The 19,939-nt window shown below is 43.1% G+C and overlaps 1 protein-coding gene across 11 annotated transcripts in view; it reads left to right on the forward strand.

Moving 5' to 3' along the window:
• Positions 1-10,895: 10,895 nt before the first annotated feature.
• The window catches only part of LOC106582844 (band 4.1-like protein 1), a 102,437-nt gene continuing 93,393 nt past the window's right edge, over positions 10,896-19,939 (forward strand). For all 11 annotated transcript variants that reach the window (XM_014166347.2, XM_014166353.2, XM_014166355.2 and 8 more), the window contains exon 1: positions 10,896-11,067. The gene's annotated coding sequence lies outside the window, so the exon portion shown is untranslated. The remainder of the gene's footprint in view (positions 11,068-19,939) is intronic.

The following is a 19,939-nucleotide window of genomic DNA, read 5'->3' on the forward strand; positions in this document are numbered from 1 at the left end:
GCATTGACTAATATACAGTAGAATAGAATACAGTATATACATATGAGATGAGTAAAGCTGTATGTAAACATGATTAAAGTGACTAGTGTTCCATTATTAAAGTGGCCAGTGATTCCAAGTCTATGTAAACTCAGCAAAAAAATAAACGTCCTCTCACTGTCAACTGCGTTTATTTTCAGCAAACTTAACAAAACAAGATTCAATAACTGAGACAAAAACTGAACAAGTTCCACAGACATATGTAACAGTCTTCTCCTTCATCTGACGATATGTTAAAATCACTGTCAGAAAAGGTGGACCAATACGCAGCGGGTTGCGTGTTCATCATGATAATTTATTAAATAAACGTGAACACGGAAAAACAATAAACAAAAGAGAACGACAGACCGACAGTTTTACAGGCTAAGTACTTACATACAGCAGTGCAAAATCAACTACCCACAAAATAACCAAAGCAAACACACACCTCTATATAGGACTCTCAATCAGAGGCAACTAGAAACACCTGCCTCCAATTGAGAGTCCAACACCCAATCCTAAACATAGAGAAACTAAACTAGACAGAACATAGAAATGCATACACAACACAAACCCTCTGCCACGCCCTGACCAAAACTAATACTCCCTCTGCTGGTCAGGACGTGACAACATATGACTACCAGAAATGGAATAATGTGTCCCTGAACAAAGGGGGGGCCAAAATCAAAAGTAACAGTCAGTATCTGGTGTGGCCACCAGCTGCATTAAGTACTGCAGTGCATCTCCTCCTCATGGACTGCACCAGATTTGCCAGCTCTTCCTGTGAGATGTTACCCCACTCTTCCACCAAGGCACCTGCAAGTTCCCGGACATTTCTAGGGGGAATGGCCCTAGCACTCACCCTCCGATCCAACAGGTCCCAGACGTGCTCAATGGGATTGAGATCCGGGCTCTTCGCTGGCCATGGCAGAACACTGACATTCCTGTCTTGCAGGAAATCACTCACAGAACGAGAAGTATGGCAGGTGGCATTGTCATGCTGGAGGGTCATGTCAGGTTGAGCCTGCAGGAAGGGTATCACATGAGGGAGGAGGATGTCTTCCCTATAACACACAGCGTTGAGATTGCCTGCAATGACAACAAGCTCAGTCCGATGATGCTGTGACACACCGCCCCAGACCATGACGGACCCTCCACCTCCAAATCGATCCCGCTCCAGAGTACAGGCCTCGGTGTAACGCTCATTCCTTTGACGATAAACGCGAATCCGACCATCACCCCTGGTGAGACATAACCGCAACTCGTCAGTGAAGAGCACTTTTTGCCAGTCCTGTCTGGTCCAGCGACGGTAGGTTTGTGCCCATAGGCGACGTTGTTGCCGGTGATGTCTAGTGAGGACCTGGCTTACAACAGGCCTACAAGCCCTCAGTCTAGCCTCTCTCAGCCTATTGCGGACAGTCTGAGCACTGATGGAGGGATTGTGCGTTCCTGGTGTAACTCGGGCAGTTGTTGTTGCCATCCTGTACCTGTCCCACAGGTGTGATGTTCGGATGTACCGATCCTGTGCAGGTGTTGTTACATGTGGTCTGCCACTACGAGGATGTTCAGCTGTCCGTCCTGTCTCCCTGTAGCACTGTCTTAGGCGACTCACAGTACAGACATTGCAATTTATTGCCCTGGCCACATCTGTAGTCCTCATGCCTCCTTGCAGCATGCCTAAGGCACGTTCATGCAGATGAGCAAGGACCCTGGGCATCTTTCTTTTGGTGTTTTTCAGAGTCAATAGAAAGGCCTCTTTAATGGCCTAAGTTTTCATAACTGTGACCTTAATTGCCTACCGTCTTAACGACCGTTCCACAGGTGCATGTTCATTAATTGTTTATGGTTCATTGAACAAGCATGGGAAACTGCGTTTAAACCCTTTACAATGAAGATCTGTGAAGTTATTTGGATTTTTACGAATTATCTTTAAAAGTCACGGTCCTGAAAAAGGGACGTTTATTTTTTTGCTGAGTTTATATAGGGCAGCAGCCTCTAAGGTGCAGGGTTGCATAACCGGGTGGAAGCCGGCTAGTGATGGCTATTTTACAGTCTGATGGCCTTAAGATAGAAGCCATTTTTCACTCTCTCTGTCCCAGCTTTGATGCACCTGTACTGACCTTACCTTCTGGATGATAGTGAACAGGCCGTGGCTCTGGTGGTTGATGTCCTTGATGATCATTTTGGCCTCCCTGTGACATCAGGTGCTGTAGGTGTCCTGGAGGTCAGGTAGTTTGCCCCCAGTGATACGTTGTGTAGACCGCACCACCCTCTGGAGAGCCCTGCGGTTGTGGGTGGTGCAGTTGCCATACCAGGCGGTGATACAGCCTGACAGGATGCTTTCAATTGTGCATCTGTAAAAGTTTGTGAGGGTTTAAGGGAGACAAGACAAATTTCTTCAGCCTCCTGAGGTTGAAGAGGTGCTGTTGCGCCTTCTTCACCACACTGTCTGTGTGGGTGGACTATTTCAGATCGTCAGTGATGTGTATGCCGAGGATATTGAAGCTTTCCACATTCTCCACTGCGGTCCCGTCGATGTGGATAGGGGCGTGCTCCCTCTGCTGTGTCCTAAGTCCACAATCAGTTCCTTTGTTTTATTTACATTGAGTGAGAGGTTATTTTCCTGGCACAAGTCTCCCATGGCCCTCACCTCCTCCCTGTAGGCTGTCTCATCATTGTTGGTAATCAGGCCTACTACTGTTGTGTTGTCTGCAAACTTGATGATTGAGTTGGAGGCATGTGTGGCCACGCAGTCATGAGTGAACAGGGAGTACAGTAGGGGGCTGAGGGTCTGCGAAGTGGAGGTGTTGTTACCTACCTTCACCACTTAGGGGCGGCCCGTCAGGGAGTCCAGGACACACAAGCTTAATGGTGAGCTTGGAGGGTACTGTGGTGTTGAATGGGCCGACAGCCTTGCGAGGGTTAACACGCTTAAATGTCTTACTCACGTCAGCCACAGAGAAGGAGAGCCCACAGTCCTTGGTAGCGGGTCGCATTGGTGGCACTGTGTTATCCTCAAAGCGGGCGAAAAAGGTGTTAGCTTGTCCGGAAGCAAGACCTTGGTGTCTGCGACGTGGCTGGTTTTCCCTTTGTAGTCTGTGATTGTCTGTAGACCCTGTCACATGCGTCTCGTGTCTGAGCCGTTGAATTGCGACTCCACTTTGCCTCTGTACTGACATTTTGCCTGTTTGATTGCCTTACGGAGGGAACACCTACATTGTTTGTATTTGGCCATATTCCCAGTCACCTTGCCATGGTTAAATGCATTGGTTCGTGTTTTCAGTTTTTTTAAAATGCTGCCATCTATCCACAGTTTCTGGTTGGGTAGGTTTTAACATTTACATTTTAGTCATTTAGCAGACACTCTTATCCAGAGCAACTTACAGTAGTGAGTGCATACATTTCATTTCATGCATTTTTTTTTTGTACTGGCCCCCTGTGGGAATACGAACCCACAACCCTGGCGTTGCACACACCATGCTGGCGTTGCTAACACCATGCTCTACCAACTGAGCCACAGGGAAGACCTTTTAATAGGCACAGTGGGTACAACAACTCCTACACAATTCCTGATGAACTCAGTCACCAGATCCGTGTATTCGTTGATGTTATTCTCAGAGGCTACCCGGAACATATCCCAGTCCGCGTGATCAAAACAATCTTGAAACATGGATTTCCGATTAGTCAGACCAGCGTTGAATAGACCTTGGCAAGGGTATTTCCTGTTTGAGGTTCTGCCTATAGGAAGGGAGGAGCAAAATTAAGTAGTGATCAGATTTGCCGAAGGGAGGGCTGGGGAGGGCCTTGTAGGTATTTCGAAAAGTTGAGAAGCAGGGGTCCAATGTTTTACCAGCGCGAGTACTACAGTCAATGTGTTGGTAAAACTTCGGTAGCATTTTCCTCAAATTTGCTTTGTTAAAATCCCTAGCTACAATAAATGTGGCCTCAGGATATGTGGTTTCCAGTTTGCATGAAGTCCAGTGTAGATCTTTGAGGGCCGTCGTGGTATCGGCTTGTTGGGAAATATACACGGCTGTGACTATAATCGAAGAGAATTCTCTTGGGAGGTAGTACGGTCTGCATTTGATTGTGAGGTATTCTAATTTCTCAAAAATCTCTAAACCTTCAAATAAAATCGAATGAATATCAATATTCAGGTGGTTTATGCCTACTAGTCGAAGATCCTTGCCATCATCTTACCCTACATAGACAACATGTGATGCATTTATGAGTTGCCTAGCATGTGCACAATACTAAAATGTCAAATTATATATGATTCCTGGAGCATTTTATATCTAATGTAGATTTGTATTTCAAAACTGTCCATGAGTGGCTGCAAAAATACATAGCCTCATGTAATTCATTTTCAAAGACACAAGTAGGCATATCATTTTTCAAATACGTGATTACAATTGGGAAGAAGTGGAATAATGAAATACGTTTGGAGAATAACAGCAGTGTTCTTGCTGACAAGCACAGTAATCACCCTATATTTTAGCCCATTGTTAAGTATGAGAATTATACACTGATCAGACTGAATAAAGTAAACAGATAATAAAATCTCCTGAAGACAAGATGAATCCAACTCAACACCGTAACCAAAGTATTGTTATATTTATTGTCCCCCCTCTAGAATCAAATTTACACTTTTGGGTTCACAATCTGTTTGACAAAAGTATTTATAGTTACAAATCAGACCTATGCATTTGTGGATTAAATCGACTTTAGTACAGGCTGTCAAAGGCTGCATTCTGCAATAGATTTATGGACGGGAGTATCAGCAACCTAATTTTGTTGACAACATTGTACATAAAACATTGCTACCGTGCTACACTTTACAGTTGTATAAACTTAGCAGAGAATGTTCCCCCTCTCCATTCAACTCAACTTTAATAGTGAGGGGCGTTTCTTTAAAACCTGCTTCCAATTCCCTCGATCCCTTACATAACTAGACCAATCATATACTTCAATGTGTCACTGTTCACAAGGAAGTGGCAAGACAGGACAATGATAGAGGTTCTGCTCGTGATGTTAAATTGCAGGCACAGATGCTACGAGTTCAAAATGATTTGGAGCACAGTTGAAAAGTTAACGCGCTGTACTTTTCAATGCGTAATATATAAGAGGTGTGCCGTGAAAGCGTGAGAAGAGGGTCAAATGCGTGTGTCTCACAGCCAATGCGTGGCAGCTCTGGATGAGAAGATTTTGAAGAGCACTCTAAAAACACTCCACTAAGGCTAGCAGCAGCAGAGTGGCTGCATCTACATTTCTGCTATTACATCATTTTACCAAACAATTCTGATACAGAGTACCAAACCCTAGCCTTAACCTAACCCTGCTGTAGTGCTTCATAGCAGGCTAATTGGGATTTGCCATGATGAAAAATGTCAATAACGTAAATCTCTGAGGCAAAACCAAAGTCCTTCAACGGCGGGAGGTCTGTTGTGTCCTTGAACGTGTTTTGGAATTTTAGAACCTGGTGATTTATGTGGTAGCCAGCCACCATTCAATCCCAAACGCCTTCACTGGAGGCAGGGTCACATTACTGCCCCCTATAGATGTTACCCTTACAAAAAAGATTGCAGTTTTGAAACTGCAGTGTAAGTGCAGTAACTGCAGTTGACTGTGGTATTTTGGACACAGTAACTGCAGTTATACTGCACTCTAACTACAGTTACACTGAAAAATTACTGCAGTAAAACAAACAGTGTTATTTTGGACACAGTATTTGCTGCATACTGCAGTTGTACTGCGCTCTAACTGCAGTTAAAATCAAATCAAATTGTATTGTTTACATACACATGGTTAGCAGATGTTAATGCGAGTGTAGCGAAATGCTTGTGCTTCTAGTTCCGACAGTGCAGTAATATCTAACAAGTAATCTAACAATTTCCCAATAACTCCCTAATACACACAAATCTAAAGGGGTGAATGAGAATATGTACATATAAGTATATGGGTGAGTGATGGCCGAGTAGCATAGGCAAGGTGCAACAGATGGTATAAAATACAGTATATACATGTGATATGAGTAATGTATGATATGTAAACATTATTAAAGTGGCATTATTTAAAGTTGCATTGTTTAAAGTGACTAGTGATCCATTTATTAAAGTGGACAGTGATTGGGTCTCAATGTAGGCAGCAGCTTCTCTCAGTTAGAGATTGCTGTTTAGCAGTCTGATGGCCTTGGGATAGAAGCTGTTTTTCAGTCTCTCGGTCCCAGCTTTGATGCACTTGTACTGACCTCGCCTTCTGGATGGTAGCGGTGTGAACAGGCAGTGGGGTCATTGTTTTTGGCCTTCCTGTGACATCGGGTGCTGTAGGTGTCATGGAGGGCAGGTAGTTTGCCCCCGGTGATGCATTGTGCAGACTGCACCACCCTCTGGAGAGCCTTGCAGTTGAGGGCGGTGTAGTTGCCGTACCAGGCTGTGATACAGCCAAACAGGATGCTCTCGATTGTGCATCTATAAAAGTTTGTCAGGGTTTTGGGTGACAAGCCAAAACTCCTTCTTCACCACACTGTCTGTGTGGGTGGACCATTTCAGTTTGTCTGTGACGTGTACGCCAAGGAACTTAAAACTTTCCACCTTCTCCACTGCTGTCCCTTTGATGTGGAAAGGGGGGTGCTCCCTCTGCTCTTTCCTGAAGTCCACGATCATCTCCTTTGTTTTGTTGACGTTGAGTGAGAGGTTGTTTTCCTGACACCACACTCCGAGTGCTCTCACCTCCTCCCTGTAGGCTGTCTCATCGGTGTTGGTAATCAAGCCCACTACTGTTGTGTCGTCTGCAAACTTGATGATTGAGTTGGATGCGTGCACGCACACTTGTGGGGCCCCAGTTTTGAGTGTACTGCAGTTATACTGCACTCTGACTGCAATCTGTTATCGTAAGTGTAGGCAGGGGGGATGGGAGTTGTGTGCTGACTTTATACTCCAGTATAGTCCAACAGAAACAGTGCTAATCTGAAACACAGATGGTCCGAATCACAGGTTGAGAGTGACAGGACTCTCACCGACTGCATGTCTAACATATTGATACATATTGATGTGCAGTGGTATACAGCTAGTGATTTCATCATCTTCCTGGCTGCAAGTGTGTCTGTACTCCCTCGCAGCTACACTGAGTGGACAGACGCTGTACTTTTCCACAGTGGTACTGGTCTGTTTGAAGGTAAACACACTCAGTGACGCATGCTTATTAATGTTTGAGGGGCAAGGGGAGTTCTAAGCATAGATCAGTGCTTCTAAGAAGGCAGTACATCATTATTTACATTATCTACAGCCCAGAGAAAGAGGGGAAGGTAGGAAATGATCTAAACCAGTGAGTAGGCTACGACAGGTCTACTGTAAGTGTCTGCTCTTTTTTCATCTTTACTGCTTCGCTACATGAGAACATCATGCATGGCATGAAATAGTTGTTTTTCCTACAATACAGTGGATTTGATAGGCCTAACAACCAGCCTGGTCTTACAGACATGGTAAACGTAAATCCGGCAGACTGAAATGAGTATGATATGTTACTCTTGATATGGTTACGTAAGACAGAAGGTTACTTAAGGCAAAAATGAAAGGAGGGTGGTTGGTCAGGGTGGTTGGGTCGGCATATAATGCAAACGTCTAATAATCCAAAGTTTGCATGTTCGAATCGCATCACAGACAATTTTAGCTGATTAGCAACTTTGCAACAACTTACTACTTTTTAGCTACTTTGTTACTAACACTAACACGAATGTTACTAACACGAATGTCTAGCAACCCAAAGATGGTGTGTTTACCTCTCATCACAGGTAGCATTTTAGCTTATTAGCAACTTATTGCAACTTCTTATGCAACTACTTAGCATGTTAGCTAATCCTTCCCCTTCCACTAACCTCAACCCTTTAACCTAACCTTAACCCTAACCCCTAGCCTAGCTAATGTTAACGTTAGCCATCTAGCACCCTAGCTAACGTTGGCCACAACAAATTGGAATTCGAACATATCATACAAAATAGATGATGGACATCCACAAATGAATACATACCATATGAAACATAACATATCATACTAAATGGAGGGAAACAGATTTACATTTACTACGTTATGTCTACTAGTGATGCATGGGCCAACTCATAACCCTCATCCCTGTGGAAATAGGGGCGGACAGGTTTAGGGCCATTAAATATTGTGTGGATGAAGGGCGGCTATGTGGTGGATGGGTTGAATAAAGAGTAAATAATAGTCTACCTTAAAAAATCCATAAATGTATAATTCTTGTGCAATTTATATCTGTAGGGTACATTGAAGTTTTTCTTTAATTATTTGAGGCTATCTGGGAATAGTGCATAAGCCTACATTTGAGGGCCTACTGTACGCGTGCAAAATAGCCTACACGCCAATTGACAAATGCTTTTGGGAACGGGCAGAAAAAGTTAACCTCAATCCATGAAGAATTTGTTCTTAACTGACTTGCCTAGTTAAATAAAGGTTAAATAAAAGAAAAATGTTTTCAAACCCTTTGCTATGAGACTTGAAATTGAGCTCAGGTGCACCCTGTTTCCATTGATCATCCTTGAAATGTTTCTACAACTTGATTGGAGTCCACCTGTGGTAAATTCAATTGATTGGATATGATTTATAAAGGCACACAACTGTCTATATAAGGTATCACAGTTGACAGTGCATGTCAGGGCAAAAATCAAGAGACGAGATTGAAGGAATTGTCCGTAGAGCTCCGAGACAGGATGGTGTCGGGGCACAGATCTGGGGAAGGGTACCAAACCATTTCTGCAGCATTGAAGGTCCCCAAGAACACAGTGCAGCACTCCACCAATCAGGCCTTTATGGTAGAGTGGCCAGACGGAAGCCACTCCTAAGTAAAAGGCATCACATCCTGCTTGGAGTTTGCCAAATGGCACCTAAAGGACTCTCAGACCATGAGAAACAAGATTCTCTGGTCTGATGAAACCAAGATTGAACGCTTTGGCCTGAATGCCAAGCGTCACGTCTGGAGGAAACCTGGCACCATCCCTAAGGTGAAGCATGGTGGTGGCAGCATAATGCTGTGGGGATGTTTTTCAGCATCAGGGACTGGGAGACTAGTCAAGATTGAGGGAAAGATGAACAGAGCAAAGTACAGAGAGATCCTTGACGAGAACCTGCTCCAGAGCACTCAGGACCTCAGACTGGGGCGAAGGTTCACCTTCCAACAGGACAATGACCCTAAGCACACAGGCAAGACATTGCAGGAGTGGCTTCGGGACAAGTCTCTGAATGTCCTTGAGTGGCCCATCCAGATCCCGGACCTGAACCCTATCTAACATCTCTGCAGAGACCTGAAAATAGCTGTCCAACTAGACAGAGCTTGAGAGGATCTGCAGAGAAGAATTTGAGAAACTCCCCAAATACAGGTTTGTCAAGCTTGTTGTCATACCCAAGAAAACTTGGGGTCTGAATACTTATGTAAATGTAATATTTCAATGTATTTTTTTATACATTTGCAAAAATGTCTAAAAACCTGTTTTTGCTTTGTCATTATGGGGTATTGTGTGTAGATTGATGAGGAAAATTAACAATTTAATTCAGTTTAGAATAAGTCTGTAACGTAACAAAATGTGCAACAAGTTAAGGGGTCTGTGTGGTGATTGAGGCTCGAAACAAATTCGACAGTCACAAGAGGGGGACTTTAAATAGGCCTAATGTACATCAAGGGAACTGTAGCCTACTGCTCAGATGGGTTAAAATGGAAACTGAAATCTAAACACTGACTGCAGGTCTATTACCTCTCTCACAGCCTTAATATTAACTCCTGCAGAATTAAGCATTTCTTGCAGTAAAAGGATACACCAAACGTAGGCAAAATGTTCACTTGGGAACAGGAGTGGAGAAATGATTTCTTTCAGCATCTTGAGAGAATGCAAATGCTGTTTGAAACCTTCCTTTGAAATCTTATCAGAAACCTGTTTTGTTGTTTTCACAGCTTTCTATTTTCTTACAAACATCAAACTGATGTAATTTGGAAATTTTGAACAGAAAATCTTTCCTGTTTTTTTTGTTATTGCATTTTCTCCCCAGTCCCTAAATTCCTGGCAAAGATGACAGAGAACGTTACAGATGTCAACTTGATTTATGACATTATTCTGGTTTATTTTGTCTTGTAGGGCAACATATAATGACAGAAGAGAAGCTGCATGTAATTGATTATAGACAAGCCGACTAACAAATAGCCTCGAAAATTATAAGCAGAAATCAAACAACAACAAAAAACCTGCACCCAATGTCAAAAATCGTTCTGCTGTCTTTGATTGTAGCCTACAGCTCATTTTCTATATTAACGGTTTAGGGTTGGGTGCAGGCTTCAGATGTTTTCTTTATCACATAGTCGGGTGGACCTGATGGGTTATTAGCAATTGCGGGCGGGTGCGGTTGAACAAACAGCTGAGTCGCGCACCACTAACGTCTACCGCTGAGTCCAGGTTGAATAGATTGACATACTTTCAAGTTATAGGCCTACAGAACAAACCATTTTATTTGACCTTTTTAATCAATTAGAACAGGATAGGGTTCTTGTTTAACCAAGAAGGAAAACTATAAATGCATGTTCTCACTAAGTAGTGCTACCATAGTTTACACATAGGTGGTAATCTATGTCGCATGTATAAGCCATTCATAAAGAAAAGGCCCTGACTTGATGTACCAATTTCACTATGCCTGGTATCGTCTTCTATATGCAAAATGAGACTGTTTCATCGCATATTCTAGACTCCCTCAATAGGGGTTTGTGTTATGCCAATGATATAAATCAAAGTCTTTGCAGTGCCAAAGAAGTGAAGGCCGTTCTCTGCGTTGGGGGGAAAAGACTTGCGCGTCTTTCTCTACCTCACAGTCTCTGTCCCTCCCTCTTTCACTCTCCTTCTCTTCCTCATACTCACTCGAAGCTCGCTCACTCCCTCATACCACTGCTCCCTTTAAAGCAGGGAATAACGACGGGGCGGAGGCAGTATTGGATTGATTTGGCCGCGGTGCGCAACGTCAATGGTCCACACCTGGATGTGAGTTTGACGGAAAGGTAGGTAGCAACATTTTGCATTGTATTATTTACATTCCAAAGCCTACATGCGCATCCATCTCATCATAGGGAATAGTTTATTACGCTACAATCTCTCCTTACTTCTAAATAAATTGTTGCCGATGCATGAAAAAAATAATAATAATCCACTATTGTTGCTCCCGCTAACGTTGTCCACAACACACACGTCCAAAAATGTACTTATGCCTCGTTTTTTAAATATAAAATGTTGGTAGGCTATAAGGCCATTTGTAGGCTATGCTGGATTCCGTTACTTAGTGATTTTTCTTCTTCTTGATGTAGCCCTACCGCACTATTTAGTGGGATTGGCTACAATCATGTTGTGCAATGGTATTCCATGTGAAAGACACGCTAGACCGAAATGTGTTTCACTATTTTATCTTTTGTAAGGGAGACCATGTCAATGCTTGGTTATTCTGCAATAATTCCATTCCATACGATTTCCTTTATGCTCCTCGAGTATAAAGCGAATATGATTCGGAATATGTTTGGTGGAACATGCCCATAGCCTCATCATCATAACATCCCATATGCGCACACAGGAAATTATGTGAAGGCGATGTGTGGCATGAGGTGATAGGAAATAAACGTTTCATTTCCATGGCGCGTCCTATGGCTCCAGAGGCACAACTTGTAGCGTCAATGACGCGGCTATTCGCCTGACAGCCCCCGCCCTAACTCCTGACAGAATTAATAACAAACCTACTCTTCATCTAGCCATGATGTCATAAAGAGCCAGTAGACCCACACAAATAATGAAGAATAACTCCGATAGATGTCACGTATCTTAAAGGGAGAAAACTGTTTTAAGAAATAGGAGTTCCCAGTAATGAGAATAAAAAGTTGTCATCAAACACATCCGTATACGTTATCAGTATCACAGGGACCGTGTGGTGTAGTGAAGTGAGGGTAGCCTTGAGGTGACTGCCTGTTAAGCCCGAGGCTGTGTTAGCCTACTGGGAATGTTGCTGTGCAGAGGACAGAAGAGAGCACTTTCTATTCTATTCTATTATGGTATGTTCTGTTATATGACCACTCAGGTGGGTGGCATCTTGTTTAAGGCCATGTAGCGGAGTGAATTTAGATAGCTGATTACACAGTCAATCCTTGAGCACTTATGTTGAATACATTGCCAGGTATACCTGCATGCAATTGCTCACACAGTGCTTTCACCTTTTTTTATCATAACGGTTTCACCAGGCATTACAATCCATACCCAGTCAAATGCCTCCTTTTTTATCATCACGGTTTCACAATCCATACCCAGTCAAATGCCTCACCTCTACATCCCTTTGTTAAGCCTGCGTAACAGTGTGATGGCTTGAATCCCACTCACTCTTAAAACTAGCAGACTCTCACTCTCACTCACCTTCATGTTTACCCTCATGGGAGATGCTGTATAGTTTTTGTTGTTGTTTCTGTTCATTTCAGCCCTGCGCAGCTATCTCATAGTATGTCTCTGGTTGACAATTGTCAGTCTTACTGTGTTGAGTACTGCTGCTTGTAACCAATGTTAATTCACACCATCTCTCGTGACTGCAATATATCGATTTGTTTTCGTCTAGGACTTTAATTTGTCTCAGTCCTGCTGTCAAGGCAAATTGGATCTTCTATCCCAACTTAAAGTTAGCACAATCCACTTGCCTGATTTTCCCCAGACATGCCCATCTCACACAGTGCACACACACTCCGCCTGACTGATGCTTATGCACACACCCACACACAAACACACACACACACACACGCACGCGCGCACACACACACGTATGCATAACATGTTGAGACACCGATCCAAATGGCAAACATAGTCCCATTTCACACCCTCTCTGAAACACCCAAACACCGCCAGGGTGCATGTTCAGTCAGGCACTTCTAAAATGACTGTGTTTGACGTTTCTCAAAGGCATTTGTATGAACTGTGGACAGAATATTGAGTGACTGACAGCCCATCACCAATACCCAAATCACTGATTGTTGTGGCCTTTGTCCAGATAATCACACCAAAGAAGGTATTCCTACTGTCACGCTGGTATAAAGGACTTTGGAGACAGGCGCAGGAATACACCATAGGGGTTTTTAATACACCCAAAACAAACACGTCTACAAAACACTGGGCTGTACCCAAACTAAAGAGTGAGGGTAAACCTCGTTGAACTACACCCGTAATACACACTATATATAGCACGCAGCATAACAGCTGCACCAACGCATAGGTACTCACACCACCAACGGACATGGGAACAATAACCGACAAAGACAGAGGGAACATGTATAACATACTAATCAGGGGAAATGGGAACCAGGTGTGTATAATCAGACAGTCCGGGGTTGGTGGTAATGAATCCCGTTCAGTGAAGCCTAGAAAGCCGGTGACGTAGACCTCCAGAACTGGTGAACAGAATGAGCAGCAGTACCGGGGGGATCCGTGACACCGACAGATACCTCTCACTGTGAGGGAGTACAGTGGAAGCATCTGGCAGAAGTTAAATGAAATAACCATTCAGAAGACTAGGCTCTGTTGCATGCTCAGACTGGTCCATGAATGGTGGTGGTCTCACCTCTGACCATCATGCTTCTGAGGCCTTTCTGGTTTCTTTGACAGCAAATACATAAGATCTGGACAGGGTTTCCCAAAAGCATTGTAGCTCGTCCATTTAGTTTCAATGGAATTAAGATGATCTTGTTGCTATGATGATTTTGGGAATCCCAGCCCTGTTTCAGATCAGATGCTTCAATAAAAATGTAACAACTTTAGGTTCTCATAAAAGGCAAACATCTCTTCAGTGTATTTAACCAACACAAACTACACTGAGTGTACAAAACATTAAGAACACCTGCTCTTTCCATGACAGACTGACCAGGTAAATCCAGGTGAAAGCTACGATCCCTTATTGATGTCACTTGTTAAATTCAATTCAGTCGGTGTAGATGAAGGGTAGGCGACAGGTTAAAGAAGGATTTTTAAGCCTTGAGACAATTGAGACATGGATTGTGTAAGTGTGCTATTCAAAGTTCCCTTTGAACGGTGTATGGTAGTAGATGCCAGGCGCACTGGTTTGTGTCAAGAACTGAAACATTGCTGGGTTTTTCATACTCAGTTTCCTGTGTGTATCAAGAATGGTCCACCACCCAAAGGACATCTAGCCAACTTCACACAACTGTGGGAAGCATTGGAGTCAACATGGGCCAGCATCCCTGTGGAACGATTTCGACGCCTTGTAGAATCCATGCCCTGACGAATTTAGGCAGTTCTAAGGGCAAAAGGGGGAGTGGTGCAACTCTATATTAGGAAGGTGTTCTTAATGTTTTGTACGTTCAGTGTATGTTATGTGTATCGCACTGATACAATGGACATGGTCATTGGTGAGGCTTAGTGCTTTTTTTTTTTGGGGGGGGGGGTGTTTTGTCTTCAGTGGACAATTGACCTCTTCATGGAGCTCTACGGTACTCTTCATAGGGCTGTATTCTACATTACTGTTAACATTTGTCATGCATCATACAGTATCTGACTGTGGCAATCACATTAAGGTGAACAGCTTGCTACTGGAAGTCTTATTTTTATGGAGGCGTTTCATTTGGACAGCTTTCAAGTTGTGTTTAATTTTCGACTGAATGGAATGTTGATTTGGATAGCTGTTGTCTACCCTCCTCTTGAATTTGAACTTGGCACAGGATGGATATTTTGTTGTTATTAGATTGCATTAATGATGCTGCAACATTTACAACAAAGTAGCCATTTAATTCACCAAACCCGGCTAATTAAGCCAAGTATATAATGAAATAACTTGTGTCAATTGCCTTCCTGTGATCTAGCTATGTGAAGAATGCTTACCAAAAGCCTTATCAAATGCGTAAAACGAATACATGTGGTAAATATTTAATCGCTTGATTCAATCAGCTATCCAGCACGTGTTGGTGAAGTCACTGATGTTTAGCCACAGGACATAATCCTCTTTTTGTTTGGGTCTGAAAACTGGAACTAGGCTATGATATAAATGCTCTATTAGGCCCCATTCCCACTACGAGAGACAAAGGAGAGTCTGAGGAGCGGGGTGGCGAAAGCGATTTTTCTACTTTTCATTTCACATTACATCCATGTGTTACCTTTCGTTGTGACTGGTAATTCGTCATCCTTGGTCCGCAACTCAAATTGACCTTATATCAGTCGCCGCTAGCCAGTAAGCACAAACTATTTAACAATTCAAGCTACTTTTCTTCTAAAACATATTACAATATTGAATAATGCAACCAAACTATATTCCAGTCTTGAATAATGCAACAACCAACAAGCATGTGCATTCAATTAAAGGGTTTATTTTCTCGTCCGTACACATTAAATTGACCTACAGACAGGTAACGCCTCAAAAGTCTCAATGTACAGACATTTTCCTTCTTTTTTAAAATCTGTTTAAAAAACATTGCTATGCTATTACAATTTTTACTGTAATAGTGTTGGCTGAACAAGACAATTCTGTTTACACTGCTCTGCTGCTTAGAGGGGGCAACTGTAGGGCGAGTGTCGAGCGCAACTTCTGGAGGTAGCCGTGGAGACGTTACAAGTACACCAGTTTACATTGTAGTATGTGTAGCCGCTTAGATCCAACCTCTTCTGACATTTATGCTCAAATCATCGCTAAGTAGACCTCTATTTCTTCATCTGTATCATCATGTTCTTTCAGCAGTTTCTTCCATCCCAGCTTATTTTTATAGTTTGTTTGGGTTCGTTAAATCCCTCTCTCTTAGCCAGCGCTGTCTTTCTTCCAGCCGACACAGTCCGAGTCAGCAGCCTTACTGGGTAGAGCTGTCAGACAGTAGCTTTGTTAACATTAGGCCTGGAATACTCCTCTGCCAGTTTAGATCTCCCCTGCCCAGAGCACCACTTGCCTGCCTATACTCTTAAAAATAAAAGTGCAAGTTGGAACCAAATAAGCTTCTTGAGAGCAAAGCCATAGTGGGACCATTTTAGGGTCTCTGAAAAATTATAAATGGGATGATTCTTTGAAGAACCATACAAAAATCACAAACCATAAATGTTTTGGCCCACCAGGACTGGAATTCAATAGCCCTGCTGTAGAGTTTTAAGCCTTATTTGCATATTTCCCAGGGTGGATTTTGAGTGAATTTTAGACTTACCAGTACCACCCACGACTGTGTTTGCTAGTGACAGAGGACATGGTTGTTTTATTCATTCACTTTCAGTCTTGTGGCCTTCACCAAATGAGGTCCTAAGAGAATATGTTGTCATTAAAATTACATTCTTTAAGACAATACATATTTCATAAGACCTATTTCTTAACACAAGCCTAGTTTTATCCTAATACAGTTAGTCTGAAACTCATATTTTACAGCCTGCTAGTCATATTATGCTGGCTTGCAAAGTGATGTGTAATTCCTGTTGGAATCCAGCCGGAGTGGGGATATCCAATTTTTTTCTAATTTTTACTCACCTGCATTCAGAATGACTGCCAGGATTGGGAAGACCAAGATATGAGACTGCCTTAATCATCTAAATTGGAACAACCATTTCAGTAATAGGTGCAATAAGTCCAACTAACAGATTGGATTAGTTTAGGAAAATGTATTATTTATATTTGAGTAGCATAAGATGACTCAATCAATCAATGTACATGCAAGAAAATAGATATTGAAACAAATAATTCTAAAAATCAACCTGCAATAGAGCATGCTGGGAAATATGATATTGGTGGGTGTGGTTTTGGTTCATCTCTGGTTATTAACACCAACACTGGAGTTCATTTAACTATTTACAATGTAAAGGCAAGAGTTCTCCAAGGTACCTTACGAGCTGGGGAATAGGCATTTATGAACACTTTTTGTCATTGTACTGAGAGACTTGGATGAAAGAGAACTGCTGCCATGACATCACATCATATCACTCCCCTGACAGCTCTGTCTCTGTCTGTGTCTGTCTCTAAGCTTTTGTATGTCTGTACGGTAAACGTGTGGCACATCTGTCTCACTCTGGGGTCATGTAGATACATGAGTTGGTCGTAGTGTACGTGTGTGTGTTTTGTTAAATGCTTGAGGCTGCTGGAATTTTAGATCACAGCATGCTAACTTAAGCCACCCATAGACTGTTCACTCGACTACTGTCCGGCAAATAGTGCCTGAGCATCTGCTCAGATAGATTCTACCCCCAAGCCATAAGACTGCTAAATAACCACAAGACTGCTAAATAGTTAGTTGCACTGACTCTATGCACATTCTCAAGACTATATATACACTCACACTCACACACTACACTGACACTCACAGAAATCCCAAACACATTCACATACACTACATATGCGCACACACATACACACACATCATATGCTGCTAATCTGTCCTTTATTTGACTCTTTTTATTATCTATCCTGATGCCTAGTCACTTTACCCTGCCTTTTATGTACATATCTACCTCAAATTCCTCATACCCCTGCACAGTGATATGGTACTCTCTGTATTTTGCTTTATTCTTATTTTTTATTTTATTTTTTTAACTTGGCATCGTTGGAAAAGGCTCGTGAGCAAGTATTTCACGGTAAAGTCTACACCTGATGCATTCGGCGCATGTGACCAACAACATATTGTTTTGATTTTCCCTGATTTGCAATTCAAATGAGGAAGTATGAAGCACCCACTGGGTCTGAGGCACAAAGGCAGTGCTCCTCGCTCTGCTCAGTCTTTACCTGGAGACAACCAGCTCCTGTACCCCATGTTAACCTCATAGACTGATCCTACTGCTCATTACCACTTAACAACATGCTGCTTTCAACGTTAGAAAATAGAAGTGCATTATCTTGCTTGTGTCATTATTCATTTATTACAGTATCAAACCAGAGGACATATGAACCCAGATCTACACAGACTTTAGTACGTGGGCTTTACAGTGCGGTGTGTGTTGAGGACAGAGTGTATGCTTTAGTCAGTGTCTCCACTGAGCTGTCATTGCTGCTGGCCCTGTGGAATGTTCCCTGGCTCCGTGTTGTAGTTGGGCGAATCTGGTCACGTCTCATGCAGCGGCGCAGGGACGAGTCGGAGGGAGTCACAGAGACGAGCCACAGGCTTGGTCAGGGACACTGTACTACTGAGAACACACATAGACAGAGGAGGAGACTTTGCTTTACACTGCTCTCTGAGGTTAGGGTGGCAATGCAACGTCTATTCTGGACAGTGTCATTCATGTCGTTGTAAAGTGTGGCGTTTCAGAGTAGTGATCACGTGCTTTTGTCTTGTGAGAGTGGGTGACATAATGTTTTTATATTGTGAGGGATGTGAAAGGATATTACACTGATTGATAGTTGATGTTTTGAGAGATGCCTGTCAAACACCAGTTTGAAATGAGCGATACAGTGTACAGGATAAGACACACCTGCAACGAACGGTAAGCACAGTGTAAGTAGGAGCAATAAGAGAACTGAAAAGCAGATGAAAGGATTGTAATCTCGTTAGTGAGGAAACAATGATGCCTTTAAAAAAGGACAAGGAAAATGTTTCCATAATACCATGGCGTGGAACTGGCCAAGGGGGGAGCTGGATGTCTATTCACGTTCTTGGTTTAGAAAGCTTTCGCTCTGGGATTGAATTAGGCCTTACAAGAGGTGTAGTGGAATCCTTGTGGTCTTTTCAAAATCGTATTACCCCGCAACAGAGTAACTCCCTTGATTTAACGCACGGAGGGCTGTGTTCCCTCGTGGTCAGACTGTTGGCAAACACAGTCGATGGCTGATTTTTGAATGCGATATTAGTCCAATGTTTTATTTGTGTACCACTCCTGGACTGCAGTAATTGAGATGATTTATCTTCATGAATCCGCAACCTTGTTGGTTACTGAAGCTCTGCCATCACAGGTTTTAAGGAGAACCATAGGACTATTTGCTGTCTCTGACCGCTGGGGACAATGGGTATTGTCTTGCCATAGGAAGTCAATAAATGTCTCTTTTTAATGGGCTAGACAGACAGTGTGTTGTTGACGTTTCTAATGACTGCTGGGCAATGAGCTGTCTCTCCTCTCTATGTGTTCTCTCTGGCATCATGGCTCTTTCTCTCATTCCCTCAGTGTTGTCCCTTCACCTCCTACTACTGTCGCTCTGTCTGTCTGCTCAGGAGATATATTTTGTATCATTTTTTTTTTACGTACTGCACTAGCCTCACTGATTCACTGGCACCTCTCTCGCATCCGTCTCTGTTCCGATGAGATGGGTGTTCTACTACTGTAAATCCCAGGGAGCTGCTATTTCATTTCCTTAAGACGGTTTTAGTCCTGTCTTTTATTTCCAGCTTGCCATCATAGCTCGTTGAGTGTGATGGGAAGTGTCACTTTGTCCTTCTGAAGGGGAGGCAGAGCCAGCCCAGAGGGGGAGTGGAGCGTCTGGTCTGTTCTCCAGAGCTGCAGAAGCTCTCTGTGCTCCTGCTGATTGCAGTGAGTCAGCAGGTTCTGAGGCTGGGATGGTTTTCTCTCTCTTTTTTTTCTTACATACCTGCCTCCCCCCCCCACTCTCTCTAAAGAAATCTCCCCTCCTTTTTCAGGGATGAGTCATGTCCCATGCTCTCTCTGATCAAGTGGGATGATGATTATATGTGCATGCTTCATGCCTCATTGTCTTTCAACCCAGCTCAGACAGTGGGGGTGTGCTCTTCTCTTTGTGCTACTGTATCTTACAGCCATCCAGTATCTCAGGGATTCAGTGATGTTGATTGGTGGAGGAGTTGTGTAGCTGTCTGTAGCTCTATGCAGCCAGTGATGTTGGCAGGTAGCCTAGTGGTTAGAGTGTTGGGCCAATAACCGAAAGGTTGCTAGATCGAATCCCCGAGTTGACGAGGTAAAAATCTGTTGTTCTGCCCCTGA

This window comes from Salmo salar, chromosome ssa22, assembly GCF_905237065.1.
Source record: "Salmo salar chromosome ssa22, Ssal_v3.1, whole genome shotgun sequence".
Classification (NCBI taxonomy): domain Eukaryota; kingdom Metazoa; phylum Chordata; class Actinopteri; order Salmoniformes; family Salmonidae; genus Salmo; species Salmo salar.